This window comes from Oryzias melastigma, unplaced genomic scaffold, assembly GCF_002922805.2.
Source record: "Oryzias melastigma strain HK-1 unplaced genomic scaffold, ASM292280v2 sc02052, whole genome shotgun sequence".
Taxonomy (NCBI): Eukaryota; Metazoa; Chordata; class Actinopteri; order Beloniformes; family Adrianichthyidae; genus Oryzias; species Oryzias melastigma.
In genome coordinates, this window is record NW_023418630.1 from 1 (window position 1) to 5,276 (window position 5,276).

At 46.9% G+C, this 5,276-nt stretch overlaps 1 long non-coding RNA gene across 1 annotated transcript; it reads left to right on the forward strand.

Moving 5' to 3' along the window:
* Positions 1–24: 24 nt before the first annotated feature.
* On the forward strand, positions 25–2,522 carry LOC118598536. Its single transcript, XR_004947598.1, has 3 exons — positions 25–1,261; positions 1,367–2,222; positions 2,320–2,522. It is a non-coding gene; the product is annotated as an uncharacterized LOC118598536 (long non-coding RNA).
* The last annotated feature ends 2,754 nt before the right edge of the window (positions 2,523–5,276 follow it).

Below are 5,276 nucleotides of genomic sequence, written 5' to 3' on the forward strand. Positions count from 1 at the left end.
CTCCCACAAGTGCCAACAGCGCTGCTCAACGGACCAATCATTGAGCCCTGTTGAGCAGAGGTCCCGCTCAACGGACCAATCAGTGTGCCCTGTTGAGCAGCAATGAGAAGCCGCTGCCGTTCGGTTTTCGGCATCAAAACAGCGGTCTTCCTCTAAAATAAAACTTCTTGTCCGTCGGATAAAAGTGAACGAACGAGCGGGATACCTTTGATGGTAGCATTTCCTCTTTTCGTATCTCTTTCTGAAGATTTAATTCATTTTAGCTTGCTAGTTTTAATGAAAAGCGAAAATTGCGCATTTATTTATCACGTAGCTATCGGTCATCAAAACATGGATTCCTCCTTTGAATGTGAGTACTGTAAGAGCCGCTTCTCCACGAAGTCCAATCTCACGCGCCACGTAAAGACACACACCACACCGCCGTCTTTTCGCTGTGATTCCTGTGAGAAGACTTTCACCCAGAAGCAGCATCTGCAGGGTCACCTGATGCTGCATCTCTACCCCGTGATCCCACTGTACAAACCCGACGAAGCACAGCTGTCCTGCACAAGTCTTGCTCGACAGGCTGTCAAAGAATCCAAGACAGTAGATCCTGTTCGGTTGAACAGGATCACTGCAGAGGAAGCTGCTAAAAAAATAAGGAGGAGAATTGTGGCTCACACAATTAGTCATTACATTTGGAAAGTACCCGGGACAAACCTTCAAGTGGCTTCTTAAAAATGACATTAGATGGGTAGTTTGGCTTTTGGCTGAATTCATATTGAAGGGAGAAACAAATGAAGCTTTGAAGTGGCAGAAAGAAAGGCTGCTGGAGCCGGTGAAGAAGTTTCCTTCAATTACAGTTCACCTGGACAGGAGAGTACAGTTAAGCATCTCTTAACACAGAACACAAGGCATGTGGTTTGTTTTAAATGTGATGCTCGTGTAGGATGTTCGTGTGTAATCCATGCATGAACAATATGGAATATCCATCCCCAGAAACACAAAGAAAAACAGGAGGAAAAACCTGGTGCTGCTGCTGACCGTCAAGACAATCCCGGCTACATCCAAGATGCTGAGCTTCTTACGCTAGCAGATATTTGCGGTTTTATTACTACATGTTACTGATATGAGCGCACTACTTGTGTTATTGTTTTCCACGTGTGATCTGTTCTCAGAGGGCATCTTGGCCTCATCTGACGTTGCCGTTTCCACCCGTTTGACCACTGTCGGAAGGATTGTTTCCTGTGATGCAGAGGAGAAAGCTGCACATCTTTCAGAGGTAGGAGCTTTTTAATTTCCAAGTAAACGAAGTGGTATTAATGCAAATGAGAAAACCAACAGCATCTTTAGATGTGCATTGAGTCACTAAGCGTTTTTGTTTCAGGCAGGCAAGCAGGAGGAGGAGGAGGAGGAGGAGGAAGAGGAGGAAACGTCAAGGTTTCAATGCCCGACTGAGGCTGCTGTCATCCTTGAAGGCTGGCAGAAAACTTGGGAGCAGCCGTCGTCAGCGAACTACTAGGGCATTCCACCACAAGACGTCCGGTGGCTGAAGGAAAATGAGGATTATGGATTGTATAAAGCAACCGCAGCACATAAAACCAAAAGTGGAGAAATCGTCAGGCGAAAAATGCTGAAGGACAAGATGGAATTCAACCCTCCTCCTGTTCTGACCTATTTGGGTGGCTCAATTCCAAATATGTTTTCCTTTTTCACTGCACCTGTCTTCTTTTGGCGACCTGTTGGCATTCTGCATGCAAAAATCTGGTGCCCAAACACCAACTGCCCCGCCCTCCAAACACCTTTCTTATCAGGAAAGGTTACTCGTCTTCTGCACGACAGGTTTGTGGCCTCAAGTCCTTTTACACTCTCCTGTCAGAGAGACTGCTGTGCACGTACTGTGAAAGGGTAAGAAATGCCGGGGAAAAAGCAGGTGACGTGAGCAGAGATCAGGACCCCCAGCAGCAGTACACCTGGCTCGCATCAAGCCCATGGATTCTAATGAATTTGGCTCCAGCAGTACAGCACATGTTTCCAGCCATACTGTGTGGAAAGCGCTCCACATATTGTCATACTTGCAGCCAGCCGGGAACTACACTCCTCCAGTCAAACAGAGCCCTCTTCCATCTGCACGAGTGCTGCGTCGAGCACACATGATCTCTGAAATGGAGAAGATGCCCGTGTATCGTTCCATGATACTGAGCGTGACGGGAGAAATCCTGTGCATCGACGCCACAAAGCAGGTATTTATGAGATATTTAGAACACAGAGGCATTCAGAGAATTGTGTAAGTGCTCTGTATTAATCACAGTTTTGTCTTCTGTTTTGTATGTGTTGCAGATACTGAGAAAGATCTACGGTGACGGCCAAGCAACAATGCAGTTCCTCACGAGTGTCTTGAACGAATGGGGTCAATTTGTGACCACCGTTGTGATGACGTCAGACTCTGAAGACTGCTACAAGAGAATGGCCCGTGGACTGACTGCCAGGTTATAGCGCGCCCAGGCACCTGCTCCAAAAATCCTCTACGCAGACAGCCACTGCTGTTGGTAAGTTGCAATGCCGAACGCTTATGGAACTACGTAATATGTCACATGTCATGCGGCTTTGATTTCCTCCTAAGCATGCTTGTTTAGACATTTTAAACATAACATCCTTCAAGTTAATTTACATCTCACCAAAAGCTTTAAGGCACGTCCATGCTGGAATCCTTGTTTGCTGACTGGATTGAAGAGGGCATGGTGATCCGGCTTGACATTCGTCACTGGCTGCACCGTTGGGATGCTGTGGTGATCAGGCAGACTCACGCCAAGTATGGAGCCTTCATGAGCGCCATGGCTGGAGCCCTGCTGGCCTACAACCAGGCAGATATGCGACTGCTGATCTCTGCCGTTCGGAATGGCAACAAAGAAATGTACTCCAAGTACAGTGATGAGGAGAGGATTTCCTTTTTTATGCCAAACCAGATCAAGAGCTACGTTCACCGTGTGACCAGGGGTGTTGAGGTAAGTCAAAGACTCAATATTCTTCTGAATGTTAGCCCTCTTACTGTAATTTCACTCACACATTTATGTTACATAACAACTTCATCTTCAGATTTGTTGACTTTTTATGAGAACTATTTCTTATTATCTGTGTGTTTTATGCTTCTCTGTGTGTTTCAGGACAGCGCTGTTGCTGTGGAGTTCATCTTGGAGCAGTTCAAGGGACCAGCTGGGCTGGACATTGATGGGATCCCTTTGTTTAAGGATGACGCCGCTGTCAGCAGTCACTGGGCAACTGCAAGCAAACATCTAAGCTGTATGCAGGTGAGACGTTTATTTAAAAAAATAGCTCTCAAAAATATGAATAACATTTAGGAAAAAAAATTTATTTGACTTTTGTTTGCAATCTTGCAGGACCCATCTGGCATACCGTTGTACATCAGCACCAAGGTCGTGACCCTGAATGGCGTTGAGCTGAACAGGTACAAGTGTCAATGAGGGACCAACGCTTTGGAAGGGCTGCATGCCCATCTTCCTCGAGCAGTTCCCTCCCAGAGGTGTGGCATCATGCCCTTTCAGGTGTGTAATACTTATTTGTCCTATGTCTTCACAAAGTAAACAATGTAAGAAAAAAATGTAGCTACAGGACAATTTTTATCCAAAATTGGCAGATTTGCTCCTCTGAAGCAAATTTATCATTTACCAGTCTAATACAACTTATGGGTTCTTTCTCGTTTTTCTCGTGGTTTGGTTGTCTCCATTTCCTTCATTACAGGTATACCTCATATCTTTTGCGGTCCAGTGGAACAGTCGGATGGAGTCTCTGCGAGTTGCTGGGAAAGAGCGCCAGCCTTCCTGCATGGATCCAAGACGTATACAGCTGCTATACCAGCAGTCAGAGCTTCTGTTTGGGAGGGAACACTTGTTCAAGCCAGACTTCACAGCACCGATGCCACTCCCTCAGTCGTACACCGCTCCTGATGAGGAGGAACTCCTGGGTGTTGAGTATGCACTGTGCCAGTCCACCAACTTTGCCTCCCGAGAATACTACATCAACCAAGGTATAAAGACTTTACTTAACAAGCTCACCAAACTATTGCAAAAAAGCTGAATAACTGTGAATTTTTGCAGCTGAGGAAGAGCAGTCTCGTGAAGAGGAGGAAGAACAACAAGACGGGTCTTTGGACAGTAAATCTGCTGAAGACTGCGATGAGGGTATCAGCCTTGAGGACGATGCCAGCGAGGACCCCATTGACTCTGTCCACCCCAAACACACAGTGCTCACCTCAGACGAGCAGGTCGTGGAGGAAGTGAGTCCAGCACAGCAGGATGTCCTCATGGGTTGCAGGAAGCTTCATCTTCCAGGATTTGAGGAAGTTGAAAACCTTGCGATGGTCCTCTTGCTGTTGGTCGACGACAGTGACCGCCACACCATCCCGGCTGAACTTCGCCACAGGATACAGACTGCTGCTGGTCAACTCCATGAACATGACAAGTCTGCAGTAAAATTTGTAAAGAAGTATGAGTCGAAATGGGGCTACACGCTGTTTGGCAGGTGCCTTGGACCGGCAACGTCAGAAAACATTGCAGCACAAAAAACAAAATCTGCCAGGTTGACCCATGATCAAGCAGCCCAGATGACAGAAGACTCCCGCTTGCTGTACTTTCTCATAAAAATGCTGAAAAACAGACCACCTGCAAGCCACACACACACTNTGGACCGGCAATGTCAGAAAACATTGCAGCACAAAAAACAAAATTTCCCAGGTTGACCCATGCTCAAGCAGCCCAGATTACAGAAGACTCCCGCTTGCTGTACTTTCTCATAAAAATGCTGAAAAACAGACCACCTGCAAGCCACACACACTCCAACCAAAATCAGCCTTGTAGTTAAAGCTCAGTACAAACGGATTGTGGACCCAATCCTGTCTGTGCTAAACATCCCTTTACCAAATATCAACTCAAAATCTATCTCTGCATTCCTTACTAGAGAGGAGAAGGCAAACTACAAGGCAACTGTGGCGCCACAAGTGACATCCCACCAAAGGGTCCTCTCAGCAGAGCCGTTGCCTGCAGCCCCACGCTTGCCACACTCCCTTCCTGCACCCAACAGACTGGAGGTGCAGTATGATGTTGTCCCTCATCTGGCTGGGAAGAGATGGGCAGAAAAGAGGAGGTATGAAGAGACGGAGCCTAGAACAACCCATAGGAAAATAGAAGCAAAAGTGGGTTCTGCAGCATCTCAAAGCACTACGAATGCTCCCATCCTATTGGTTGTACCATCACAACCTCAGGCCCCAACCCTGTCATTTC